Below are 15399 nucleotides of genomic sequence, written 5' to 3' on the forward strand. Positions count from 1 at the left end.
ATATTATATTGATATAGGCCTAACATCATTTTTATTTATGTTTAAAGGATAACCATAAAGTTTTATTAAAGATAATTAATTTTTTAAGTGGAAAACCTTGATTGTAGAAAGCGACATGTAATAATAATATTCAAGAATTCAAATAGATGTGGGATAATATTTAATTATGCTAAGCAGGAAAATACTAAACAGTAGGGCGCGTTCAACATGAGTTACACAGCGTGATGTCGTGACATGCTAACTTGCAGAGAGATTAGACATGGGACGTTCTTTCACTCCATTGATCATCACAGTTTTGGTGGAGTTTAGGTCAAAGCGACGATACGGCACAATGAGGTCGTAGGTCACAGGTCGTCGATCAGATCAAAACCTTTCTATTTATTTATCAGTGCCTTATGTGTGCAAAATGTGTTTTTTTTTACATTTATTAAATAATGCAGACATATAGAGGGCGCTTGACTTCAACAACTGTGCCTTGCAAAAGTATGTTTTTAGTCGCGTGCAACGCGACACTACAGCTCACTATGTCGGTCGGTCGGTCGGTAAACACTAACTTGTATATGGCCTTATCTTGATATCAGTTTCATCTAGCTAAGTCAATTTTTCACAGTATATTCCTTATGGCCAGTTATGGTTAGGTTATGTGGTTATGTTTTCACGGTGCGCAATCAAAAATTACGCGGTCTACGCACGATTTAACGAAATCATGTTTGTAATCATATCTTCACAAGCATGAATCACAATTAAATAAAATTTGGTACTCATAAATTTCAGGGCATAAATCATCATATGGCAATACAATTACGTGCGTAGCGCATGCGTACGCGCGCTTAAAATTTTCAAAATTGTCGACATTTAAATTCGATGAAATAAGAGTACGTTTCGGGCAATTTTAAGCATATAAAAAATTGTATAAGTGCGCAGATTTTCGCGTTAAATATTAGTATGGCCTCTTTTTACACGATTTCTGTTTTACAACCTTTCTTTAATAATATCATCATATTTGATTCACTTTTCAACTCGAAATTACGTTATACGAGCACGTAAAATATGACAGGCTACGCACGTGTAAATTTAAAAAATATTAATGTTTTTAAACATGTTCAGCAAATTCGGTCAGTTGGTCGGTCGGTCGGTAAACGCTAACTTGAGCACGCGACTGCAGCCATCTATATGGCCTTGTTAATATATTACGTACTCCACGATACTCAAATGTAAGTATTTGAAATTAAACACAAATAATGCACTAGTACAATGACATTGCTTGGTGACATCCTGTCCAGTTTTATTAATTGTTACTTTATGTCATTCCCGGTATGTTATTTCCTGCTGGAGTCATTGCCATTTCTTGAGACTTCTTGTTTTTGACTGCTAACGGAATTTATTTACTAACTGATACAATACAAACAAAATGCTTCAACATCTGTAATCATCGACTACACGACACAGAGCATAAAGTTGTTGTCAAATACAATTGATCGAACGCAGATCGATATTAAAATACCAAGAAGAAGTTGGGTATTAAGGCAGTTCATTTAATAGTACTATATCATACTTCTGTAGAGACTGCAATAACTTAATGGAAATACTTTTGGTGCATTTTCTTTCTCAACTTCGGTTTAAATTCTCATTCAATTCCATTTGTTATATGATTTGTATAATAGAAAATTGTGTCGTTCTGGGACCACATCACAATACAATACAAAAAATACCCCCAGAATGTTACAAAAACCATAACACATCATCTTAACACAACATACCTTTATATCGTTCCCTCTATATACAGCAGATATTAGTACACCATTGGCTTTGTATTTCTATTTAACTCATTTATTTATACTTTTCCCAGTGGAAGGTACGGTTTTTACTGTATATGAAACTTACACACTTGGTTTTTATGTCAGTTGATTTTTTAAATATTGTAATTCAATTATATACCAACACTACAGTTCTCGTCTGCATACGGACTAAAAGCATTATCAAATATTTATTCAAATTAAATAGAAGTTCCTATTATTTCTACTATGGTTTGTGTTATGATTAGACAAACATAATGCTAGGAGTAATGTACTCTTGAAAGACATCTTCGACAATAGAAACTATAAACGAATTTGCCATTTAAACAGTTTATTTATTGTTATAATTATAAATTACATAAATAAAAAATGTCTATTTATTTGTATTATGAAAGTAAAGTTTTTTTTTTTTTATTTTATCAATTTTTTCTTCACTCCTGAAGACTAAACAATCTGAATCTGAAAGTTTATTCAAGCATAACGACTTTGTTAGGAATGCTGATAATATACAAATAATGAATGTTTATGAGTGTAATGGTACAAATAATGGCATGAGGTGAATGATGAAAGGTTATAGTCAACGAGGCAAAGCCGAGTTGATATTTAACCTTTCATCATTCACCAAAGGCCATTATTTGTACTATTACACGAATATAAAACATTCATTATTTGTTTTATATAACATCTAAATAGATTCCTGTCATTTGAATCAAAAGTAATAAAAGGTAGCCCTAGCCTGGCCTACAGTTAATTCAATTGGTTTTTAATATTATTATATTAAACGTTATATTTATATGGATTTTATAAACACACCTACTTTAGTGTTTTTTATGTCAACAAACGACCAAACATTTGAAGGTCTAGCAAGGCTAAAATGCTTAGGCTATGCCTAGCATAATACTAACAGGCCTAGGCCTCTAGGCTAGACCTAGTACTAGTTTGGCTGAAAGGCAAAACTTCGACAGACAATTGGAACTCATCTAGGCTAATTATGGTTTTTCCACGTCTTGTAGAGATGTTCCTATTAATTAATCAAAATCCTACAAATGATCTAAAGCTGATTTAAATGCCTTTTTGATCTAAATTAGTACGTGCTTCCATCGTGAAAAACCAGTCATAACATTCAAATCGCCGCGAAAGTACAAAATAGGTGGCGCTGTTGTATTTCAAAGCAATAGTATAAAACAAAATATTTTCCAAACGCGAAAAGATTTTTTTTTCGTTCACGAAAAAAAATACTATTAAACGATCGTTTAATAGTGCGTACTATTGCACGTCATGTGACCCACATTCGTCCAATCAAATGACAGGAATTCATTTAGGTGTTATATAATATGCTTTATAAGTAGGCCTATCCTATAAATTTGATTAAAGGGTAGCTCCTGCTTCTACTGTTTCTACAGAGTCAATTTCTTTGGATCAACAAAAAGAACATTTAATCTATAATATTTATGCAGCACCACTTTTTCATTCTGCTTCACCGCTGACGAAAAACAGGTGAGTTTTTCTAGCAATGTTGTTGCAATGATTTATATTTTAGAATAAACAATAAAAACTAGCCCGGAGCTACCCTTTAAGCATCCTTTAAAAAAAAAAACTTGAATACTTTCATGATGTTAGTAAAACATTGAAGTAGCTAAATTAGCATTTTCACCGTAGAGGATATAATGTTGTAACTAAAGTGACAATTCGAGCGTGACACAAGGTTCATTATTATGCAGGTAATTAATTTAATAATAAATATTATACAATATATAGTGACTGTTAGTTGAATGGAGAGTGCAACAGTCAACGAATAGCAACACACAACACACCACAGGCTTCAAGCCTTTAATCAACACAAAACCCGCCATTTATATCTGAACCGGATGCTAGGCTACAGGTCGTTCACGCATTTTTTGTTTGGCTGCAGAGCAAAGCAATAATTATACAGCGCACTATTTGGTTGCTAAATAGACTACAGTAGGCCTATATCGGCCTAGCCTATCGCGTGGCTCAAATAGCTCAAAATTGGACAACGAATACGAAAGCAACAAATCAAATCATGACAAGGATGATTTCTATACTGCACATGAATGATAGGCGTCCTTGCATCGTCGTGCCACTAATGATATAAATGCAGAATGTAGTTAGCCATGTTTAAAAAGTAGACCTAGTAGTTAATAATGCAGCACGGGTAGTTCTACCCCGGATATCCACCTATCCGTACATATAACCATGAACATTTTATTACGGCAGTAATAGATTTTATAGGATTCCTGGAATATCTTCAAGGCCGGACATTTTATCTCCCAATTTTGTTTACGGCTATAGGCTAGGCCTATCTAAGTGGTTATAACTCATTTCAATTTTCAGTTCTCATATTTTCTGGTTAAGAGTTGTTTTCATAACCAATACAGTATTCAATAAAAATTGGAGGAAATAAAAATGAATGTATTTCTAAATTCGGTTTGTGTATCAGAAGATGCGACACGACCACGTCTGCTTACCGTAAGAAAGCGCCCTCGTTTTGCTTGGTCGCTAGAGGGCTCATTTGCAGGTCGATCTCGAATACCAATTCTGAATTGTATTAATGATTGAAAAGAAACGAAACATGAGCGCCGACTGAAGCTTTCTCGCCACAAAATATCGAAGTTTTCTTCACACAGAATGTTTGACTCTGTATTCTGCGAAATAAAGAAATATATTTATTACACCGCTAATACATACCATGATTTGAATAAATCATAAAAAAATACATACAAAATGATAAAATAAATCACTGATATTACAAATATATACATTTATAAAAGATTTTCCAGGATAGCCCTAAACGCTTTTTAGCTTATTTTTTGGGATCCTTTAATATTCTAAATTAATCTAACAATTACAACGTATTGCATTAAACTAGTGAAAGTTAATTAACTCTTCCCTGATTAAACAAAAATATAACCAAAATAGTAAATAAACGATGTCTCTATGCGCTCGATAATAAAGAGAAAGAGTGGAAAACAAAAGGAAGAGAACAAAAAGACAAAAACACCAAGCTAGCACTCAAACCGGAGTATGGGGATACACCATCACCGCTAACTTACACACTGTTCCCCAGTTAGCATCGGTTAAGTCTTTTCAGGGATCCGGTGCCTCCTAGCCTAGTCAGAAAACAACAACAAGCAAGAAAGCCACATGGATACTTACATTTCTAGCTGAAATCTTCCCATGTTTGTCCATAGACAGATAAAGACCAGTATCAGCACCCCGGATAATAAACAAACTAGGCCCAACAGCGAATGTTGTCACAAGAACTGAAATCAAATTTGATTTTTATTTTTTAAAATTGTATATTTAGGCAAGGATAACCATAAGCGAATTCATTCACTATCCTTCTTAAAGGTGGTTAAGACAAACATATACACAAGATGCTCTACATAAACAAAGTCTTATTACAAGTCTTTGAGAGTGGAGTTGTAATTTGTCATTAGAAAAAAATCCTGACATAACCCAGGACCCTTGAATTGGTAACCAAGCATCATAACCACCAAGCCACAACTCCAATATTTAGATTGGCCAGTATTATTAAGGAATAGTAACTAGTAAACTAGTTGGTAGTCGTAATAGTAGAATGTTATAGTTGAACCATACAGATATTATCGTGAACTTAAAACTAGGACTAATTTGTAGTTATAGTAGATGTATACTAAAACTGGAGGAGTATACAGTAGGTCTAAATTAGAAGTGGTAATAGCGTAATAGTATACATTTAGTATGTATAAGATTAGGTCTAGGCCAGCTACTGTAAATGTAAATGGGGGAATAACCTGCGACTTGCAGCCGACTGGGCTGAATTGCAGAACTTCAGTAGTACTTCTGAAGGTGGATTACCAACAAAACAGAAAGTTACTTAAAATAGCACAACTAAGCCAGTCGAATAGCCAGTAGTGTGTAGCGCCTTATTTTCGTGACTAAAAAGCTTAACAACCGGAGAAAAGTGTTAGTATTATTATTTCCTGAACAAACCACAGATAGTTCTAAGTAAATCAAATTCGTTTGTCACTCACCGTATTTATCTTTACAGTTGGTAGTTCCACTGACACGTCCTTCGGGATCAATACGAAGAAAGAAACCATTTCGTGATAAAATCTTTTTCACAAATTGGTGGTTTTCGTTCAAATTTGTAATATTGGAACCCATCTCTTTACTTTCTGAATTTAGTCCGTCGTTGAAGTAATCAACAATTGAGTCGTTCATTTCACTTTGGACAGTTGGCTCAACCAAGAAACTTACTGTTTCTTCCATTCCCCAGCTGATAAAAGCCCACAACAAAACTATTTTTAGTACCGAATTCATCTTTCATACAGTGCAAAAGTTATCTGAAAAGAGAGGACAACTTACACACTAAGATAATATGTAATTTGTGTTTATTTGGTATGCATAGATCATTAAACAACAAAAGATAAACGGGTATTGTAATTTTAAGTTATTGTGCTAATTAATTTGATTTAACTTTCCCGTGTAAATTAGTGGAAAAGAAATATAATTTTGATTGGGAAAAATCTGTGTCCACATAAGTACTAAAGGCCCTAAAGTCTTTACCACGCTAAACATACTGCAATGCAGATCTACAAAGCTACTAGTAAAATATTGATATCCATAGAACCCAGTCCAGTGGACACCTCGGACCATTCAGGGGACATTACTGTTAAGGGGACACTTTTCAACATTATACTGACAACCACTAAACCTAAGATAGGGATGCCGAATACGCTTTGTGCGAGAGCAAAATAGACTCACCGTGCTCATGAGAGTTGTAGTTAATTCACCAGCCTTTTGTACATATTATAAAATATAGAAAATAAAGCATCTGAATGATAGACTTAGTGTACAACAAAACCGGATACGTAACAGCAGGCGAAGACGAATGTGGACAAAGCCTTGACCAATACAGACCGGTTGATGTGGAAGGTGCGCAAGGACATGCTCAGGAAATGTCAGTGTGGGAGGTTATTAATTGATACAGGGAATAGATAAGTACTTATAGCTTCTTGCTCAATACACGGAAAACAATCAATGCTAAAACAAAGTCTACAGCTGCATATTTTTCAATCGAGTAATCTTTATTTCCACAATATTTTCATAGCAACTGAAATTCATTCGTTCATTGATTCCGTCATGACTGACGGTTCGTGACTGCAATGATGGATCGCCAATTAGATCGGTCTTCAGTTAGTTGATATATTATGTGTGTATAGGTTGTCCAATTAATTTACCTTTGTCGCAACTGATTTTACAAAATATGCATTTTCTTGTATTGTGTAGGACTATGTAGAACAAGTTATTCCAAAATGTACGTTTTATTTATTTATTTTTTATTTATTTTATTTATTTTATGTCTTTAGGCAATGTGGCCAAGGATTACCAATAGTGAATTAATCACTGTCCTATCAGATAGGTGGTAATCCCCCTGATACAGGGGCTATTGTGTGAACCAGTTCACCGGGGTAACCCCCTACTCTTCTTCGAATAATGAACTGGGTTCTTTAAAGTACACACAGGTTATAACTGTGTACACTGGACCTACGGTTTATAGTCCTTATCCGAGAAGACTTGTTCCACCACCAGAACTAGGAGCGAGTCGGCCTCGAACCCTTGCCGATGTTGTTGTTGGCTCTTTAGGTACGGTAAACGGCGCCCCTGCCTTAACCGCTCGGCCATATGACTCGCTAGTCATTTTTTTTGAAGTTAAAGTTTTAAAAAATGGAAAATATTGTTGCAGTATAAATTGTCTTCTCAAAATGAAGAATGATTTGAATTATTCTTAACTTATGTGTCAGTGGCACTCTTCCGAATGGAAGGAGTAACAATCTGAACGGCACTCAACCAAACGATTAACTATCTGGTTGGAGTGAATCAATCTGAAGCGGCCCTCTGTAGAATGATGATTCACTCTGAAGGAGTAACAATCTGAACGGCACACTGCAAAACGATTAACTCTGGTTGGAGTGAATCAATCTAAAGCGACCCTCTGTAGAACGATTCACTCTGATGGAGTAACACTCTGAACGGCACTCAACCAAACGATTAACTCTGGTTAGAGTGAATCAATCTGAAGCCGCTCTCTGTAGACCGATTCACTCTGAAGGAGGAGTAACAATCTGAACGGCACTCTACCAAACGATTAACCCTGTTGGAGTGAATCAATCTGAAGCGGCCCTTTGTAGAACGATTCACTCTAAAAGAGTAACAATCTGAACGGCATTCTACCAAACGATTAACTGGTTGGAGTGAATCAATCTGAAGCGGTCCTCTGTAGAACGATTCACTCTGAAGGAGTAACAATCTGAACGCCATTCTACCAAACGATTAACTGGTTGGAGTGAATCAATCTGAAGCGGCCCTCTGTAGAACGATTCACTCTGAAGGAGTAACAATCTGAACGGCATTCTACCAAACGATTAACTGGTTGGAGTGAATCAATCAGAAGCGGCCCTCTGTAGAACGATTCACTCTGAAGGAGTAACAATCTGAACGGCATTCTACCAAACGATTAACTGGTTGGAGTGAATCAATCTGAAGCGGCCCTCTGTAGAACGATTCACTCTGAAGGAGTAACAATCTGAACGGCATTCTACCAAACGGTTAACTCTGGTTGGAGTGAATCAATCTGAAGCGGCCCTTTGTAAAACGATTCACTCTGAAGGAGTGGATCAATCTAGATTAAACTGATTTGATTTAATTCAGCATCATACAAAACAGTTACAGATAAAATTCAATGAATATATATAGGAAACAAAAGATTGAAACATCAACAATATACAAAAAGGTGATACCAAGGCAAAGCCATAAAAGTGAATTCAACCTAATTCCCACCCACTCCTAATACCAACTTAACCTTGTCATTGAAGTATATCTTTATCATATTTAATTGGCTAATCTTATCTTATATCGACTAATCTTTAACATTTGAAAGTCATGCAACTTACTTTCATTAGGAGGCCTACCGTAAGCTAGTCATATCTCTGTATCTTGTTAGATTAGAAAATACAACTTTGTTATATTCCTCTCGTTGAACAACCAGGCTGCTACTGGTTATAACCATTCCTTACAGCATCAGATAAATTTTAATGATACATTAATTAGCATAAAAAATGTTTTTTCCATTGGATGTGTGGGTATTTTTTATTTAACGTTTATTTTACTACGAACAATGTTATAGGCCTGTGTCATACTTTTTAGCGTAATAAAAGAAATAGAAATTTATGAGGCAAATTAACTTGAAGTAACTCCAAAGTTAAATATCGTAACATAAATTATTCAGAAAGCTAATTTGCATATTGTGTTAACTTGAGTGATCTTTTTTCATAAAATCTATCGGATGTTTCTTTTATCTTTTAAGTTCTACATAAACAAGGCCATATACTTGGCTGCAGTCGCGTGCTCAAATTTGAGTCAGTGTTTACCGACCAACCAACCGACCGACTAAAAAACACCGACCTTTTGTTTATATCAAGCAGTTGTATTTTCTTCAATACGCTACAGTGCACATTTCTACATCATTCTCAACTTTTATTTGTTTTTTCTGAAACTAACTTTACTACTACTTAATATGAGGTGTGGTACCCAAAATCCTTCAACATTCTGAACCAAAACCTTAAAAGTCATTTTCCACAATCAACTATATAGAACTTACTGTGTTGTAAGCTTACTGGCAATGACGCATGCGCAGTTTGATTTCTAGAATATAAATTATGGTAGGTCTATTGTATCGGATATTACCGATTGATTGTTGGTGTGCAATTAGTGCCATCATTGTTCAAGGTTGTCAATCAATCAATAACATATTTCATGATATGATATTTAAATTTTAAGAAAGAAGCGGGCGAATCCAACCGACAAAAACAAAAATAAAACGCCTTACGCGTTGTAGTTATCAGTAAAACGGTCCTTTAAATATCTTAGGTGTTACTTCGATAATGTAAAATAAACATTTATAGCTCATCTTCGTTGCTGTAATCATTGGGTTGACATGCTTAGCCATATGGTAAAATAACTATATCTTCATTTTACTGTCTTATAAATATTTATTTACACAATACTCAAAGAAATTTACCGCACATAAACACATTGGTAATCAGGAGTAGATAACATACACAGCTACCTATTATAAAACCGAAACAACACTTCAGGATTATATAAGGTGATTTACTATATACATAATATTAATAAATATTTATTTCCCTTTACACAAAGACATTTTTCTGAACATAAAATGTTAATCTGCGTGCTATATAATCAGTACAGCCACCGTTCCGTAACAAAATCATTGGTCTAACTGTATACAAAATGAGAATTGAATGAGTATAGGCCTACTGTAGTCAACACACATACATTGAGCACTTTTACAAAATAACGAATGGAGTTTAGTTTGCTTCAGTTTACTTTAGTTTAAGGTAAGTGTGATATTCATTAATAAAACAAAATTTAATTTTCTTAAATTTTCAGCAAGAAAATACATTTCTGGATCCATTTTTTCTTTTCTGTACTATTTGGGACATTTTCTGTGGTTTTTCAGGCCTAAACTTAGGCCTAATATAATTAATTCAGTTTTAAATAATAGTCCCCGAAACCTTGAAATACCGTGATGGGGTGTCTCCAAAGAAAGGGGTTATATACTGTCCGTAAAACGCAATTTCTAGGCTATATTGTTTTGATATTTTGTTTCATAGACAATGATAATTATGTACGACATTATAAATAACCTTTTGACATTTTGACCGTTTTGTGGCAGAAACATCATAATCGTTATAATTCTGACGTACTGGTAACTGACTGGTAACCGCTGTATGAACTTACAAATGGAGTAAACTTACGTACTTAAACAAGAATTCTGTAATACTGCAGACAGTCACACTAATTTCTATTTGATCTTTTATAGAAATCCATTCATCGTCCGTACACCAGAAGTAAGATACATTTTGTACATTAATGGATGAATTAAAGGACAATTTGACCGAGGACCATATTTTAACAACGTATTAGGGACGTACATGTTATTTCAGAACGCGAGATTAAAGATATCGCCGCACGCGCTCGCCGTACAGCCGTCGCCCGTAATTTGCTGTGACGTCACAGGTGCATCGTTATGAATTTTCTGGCAAAGTCTGTCAAACCGCGAAAATTTCTAGTAAACACACTTTAAATCGTAAAAAATAAAAATGTTGATTTTGTTTTTGTTTCTTTCGCTTATCTGGACTCATTAGGTAGATTTTGCGATGCACCTGTGACGTCACAACAATTTACGGCGACGGCTGTACGGCGAACGTGTGCGGCGATATCCTTAATCTCGCGATTGTTCTGAAATTATGTACATTCTAAATACGTTGTAAAAATATGGTCCTCGGTCAAATTGTCCTTATGTCGCCTTCCATTTACTGGTACGTTCACACGTACGGCTCAAATAGTAAGGTAATTCACGGATAAATGTCAAGGTGTTCACATGTACGGTGTTCGTTATATTAATGAATTGCGTTAAACACACGAGTCCAAGTCTGAGCCCTTACTATTTGGTGTGAACAGCTTGTGCATACTATAACTTCAATTATGGCGGCGATTTCACTCCATAGCTAAGTGAGGAGGACACGAATACAAATTGATGTTCGGATTAAAGTATAATGTGTAAAACTGTGGCATGACGGCGACAAAATTATTGTTCTTCTCTTCTCATATATGCTTTTAATCTCTTTTATGATTTACAGTACTAATTTCTTTTTACTCTCTTCACAATGTCATACTAAATGCTGAAAGCGACAAAGGGCGCGCTACTTAAAGATGTATTGTCCCTTTGACTAATTCTACAAAAATTCATGTAAAAAAATATTTAGAAAAAAAGTGGGTCATTTTGAAGTATCATAATAGTTATTAACTTTCACCAAAAATTAGTCAAAAAAAAAATCATTTAACTGAAATACAGACGTTTTTTTGTTCAAAAAGTTTTCGACCAAAACATATCTCATAATGCAACGCGCTTGTTTGGCTACTCTGTATGCATAATCATAAAACTAACTCGCGATCTGTGTGAAAACACATTCACCTGATGATCCTAATTAGCATCATGCATAATGCATACTCGTGGTTTGAAATCTTTGTTTACTTTCGCTCGCGACGATTTTCCAGACGAAATTTAATTCAATTAATTTACCTGTTAATTACGTAAACTTGTTGTTTTTGGCTCGAATTTTCGACTTAAAGTAAATAACTTTATTATTACTTTGATATAGCCAATTTAAATTTAGAATATTTCTTTTTTCATTTTTTTGTGTTTCAAGGGACAATACATCTTTAATATTTCGGTTCATATTTTATAAGGTACTGATAATTTGAGGCTTTTGTGACGTCACAAACATATATTTCCTGTATATATTTTCCTGTTTTTATCGTGCAAACAAAATGATATTTAAAATATTGTAATGTTTTATCACGGATCTTTGCACCCGCCCTATTTTTAATATTCTACAAGATGATGTTATTTATGATATTATAACATTATTTCCCAACCAGCAGACGACAGGTTAATTTAATTTTATGTTGATAAATTTAATATTTTATCCTAGTGTTTATCGAGGTCAACCCATTAGCCTAAATTTCAGTTTGTTGCTTACAAACTGAATCTTATTTGAATGAAAGAGTTGTAAGTTTAAACTTAAAAAAGGGCTCACTATGTGATAATGTTTACCAGGCAAGCGAAGTCGGTTTGTATTGAATACGGTCTTTATTACTTAGTTTTGTTATTGTAGCCAGACAACAATTAACAACTGTTCTTTATTTTAATTGTACATTTTATATATACACAATTGGATGTGGTCTTAGACACATTACATTATGGAGGAATTAGTAACTAGTTTATCTATGTAAGTATACATATATTATTATTATTATGTCTGTCTAATGACACGTGATATATATATATATATATATTATCTCGTGACCGTTTTCTATGGCCACCACCAGGTAGGCTTACTTCATTAAGGCTTCTATGAATGGATGACTGGTTGGGATCAGGAACGCTAGTAGACCAAACCCAGTACCGTTTTGATTACGATCAATCGGGAAATTACCTCACGACGTTTATATATATGGCTCTGGCGAGAAGTAGGCCTAATTGGAAAACTTAAGTTTTAAAATTATTTTTTACAATTTGAAATAAATCATAGTATATACTTCTCTTTCAAATTCAATCGATCTAAAACGTAAGTAGGCCTACTATTTTGTTACAATAGTCAGATTTTCATTAATGCTGTAATTAAATTAAAACTTATTTCTTATTATCTTTATTGCACCAATTCTAAGAATAAGCAAGAGCGCATCCGTATCTTATCAAAGTTTCTGTTGCGATAGGCTACGAAATTAAAATTGCACATATTTCGTCACCTCTCTGTTAATTCAGGTGTTTTATATAGGCCTATACTAACTAACTATACTTAGTTTGTGATAACCTACACGTGTCCTAATATTTTCAAAACTTAAATGAATTATTATTTCATCTCTATACTTACTATATATAATTATTTGTTTTGTACACTTTAAAAAGTTTTAAAAAACCTTTTGTTGTGTTTCTCTAAATATCATACCACTTTCTAACAATAATATTATGCTTTCGACTTAAATTCAACTTATGAATGAATGTACTTACCCTTATTTTTAAAACAGTAAGAGTTTTGAGAGGAAAACTTTTTCAGAAATGGCGAAAACAGATTTAGTTATTACAGTTGTTAACCATAACGGTTACTGTTTTGAACGTTTACATAAAATGTATTATATAAAAATAAATTCTGCAGCTTTCTGCCTAAATATGGAAATGGGCGTTACTACAAAAAGAGATCAAAGTTTACGTCTATTTATCACTGTAGTTAAATGTTATTTGATGTAAAACAAACATTTTGACATGAATAACTTGCATAACTTTTGACTTAGACCTACATTACTCAAATTTATAACTTTTCAGGTCATACCAACTTGACAATAGAGAAACTTACTTTAAGGTCTTGCGCAATCCAAAATATCTGGCGACATTCAATTTTTTAAAGATATTTTGTAATTTTTATAAAGTTATTCACTTTCGCCGCAAAAAAATAACAAACACATAAACAATTTTTTCACAAAACTAACATTATTTCCCCACCGATTTATTTTGTATTTACGACAGGATCACCGGATTGTGTAATCCTGGAAAAAGATGTTAAATAAGCAAAGATAATGATTTTGCTTATATAAAAAAAGGGAAAACAAAAAGTTAAATTTAACAAAAAAAACTTATTTACTTCCATGACATTAGGATTTCTTGACTATTTTATTACTTAATTAAAACTACGTGTTTCCAAGTAAATATTTATTGAAAATAAAGCTAAGCAGACCAAACAAGTTTTTAACGAATATACAAATCGAATTTGCCTTTTTAAAAGATTAAAAACTCTTAAAATGTGTAGACCGACTCAATAATGAACGTCAAGTTTCTTATGCTGTTTATTTGTTTAAAGATTTTCTTTTCACTTAAATTATAAGTGTATTAGTGTTCATATACTAGATTCGCTAGACATCCAGCTAGACAATTTATTGTTTTGCAGAGATAAGGCTGGCCCCGTAGCCTAATATATATATGTATCTGCATATCAAGCAGGCGGTCCGAGTTCGAGTCTCGGTTGGGGCGACTTTTTCTCATTCTCACAGATTTCCTCATCTTTATCGTTTCAAATTAATTAATTAAATTTCAGTATATCACCGGGCGGTTTCGAATTAATGTTCATCGCCTAAACGGGCGAAATAAATGTTTATAGGCCTACAGATAGTCTTTAACGAACTATTGTCTATAGGCTATGTACATTATTACGGCAGTAGGCCTATTTGTTTCTAACCTCACTGTATATTCAGTAGGTGTATGTACATGGTTGGCACGTTATGATGTTTAGATTGGGAAGATAACCTGAACCATAAAATGAATATTTATGTCCCTCCCAGCTGATCTTTGGTGTGTGATTTCAGTTCATTGCCCGTACGGTTTAAAATATTTGAGCATTTCAGTTTTTACTCTACAGCTCACTATGTCGGTCGGATGGTCGGTCGGTTTGTTGGTCGGTAAACACTAGCTCAAATTTGAGCACGCGACTGCAGCCATGTCTATGACGTTAACCTAACTTGACTTGACTTGAAACTGTAATCGGTAGCTTAACTGGAATAATACAACATGGAAGAGCGAGATTCACATTCCCTGATCAGACCACCACCGAAATTACGTTTGGGTGCCTAATTGATCCTTTTTCGGCCGAAGAAGTAAGACTATTTGTACAAATCTGACAGAAAGATTTAGTTAATACTCAGTAAGAAACTACATAAGAAAAAAAATGATATATATTTACCATTAGAATACTATCTTGTAAGCCTGTTGTCCTGTCAATGTCGAGTTGCGGTAAAATCATTTGAGTTACGTTGAGTCGACAGATTTACAGGAAAGGGGGTGAAAATTGATATCAGAATAGATCACTGTCATTTTAACTAAATGACAGGAAAATGGGTTAAACCTCATAACAATCCACCGAAACCTCACATCGACAAAGACAGGCGTTAGTTACTTACA

General features: G+C 34.0%; 1 long non-coding RNA gene across 1 annotated transcript in view; it reads left to right on the plus strand.

The window, feature by feature from the left end:
• LOC144852837 (uncharacterized) overlaps window positions 1-15399 on the plus strand; it is a 57186-nt gene that overhangs the window by 6646 nt on the left and 35141 nt on the right. The gene's annotated exons all lie outside the window — the stretch shown is intronic.

This window comes from Antedon bifida, chromosome 9, assembly GCF_963402885.1.
Source record: "Antedon bifida chromosome 9, ecAntBifi1.1, whole genome shotgun sequence".
Taxonomy (NCBI): Eukaryota; Metazoa; Echinodermata; class Crinoidea; order Comatulida; family Antedonidae; genus Antedon; species Antedon bifida.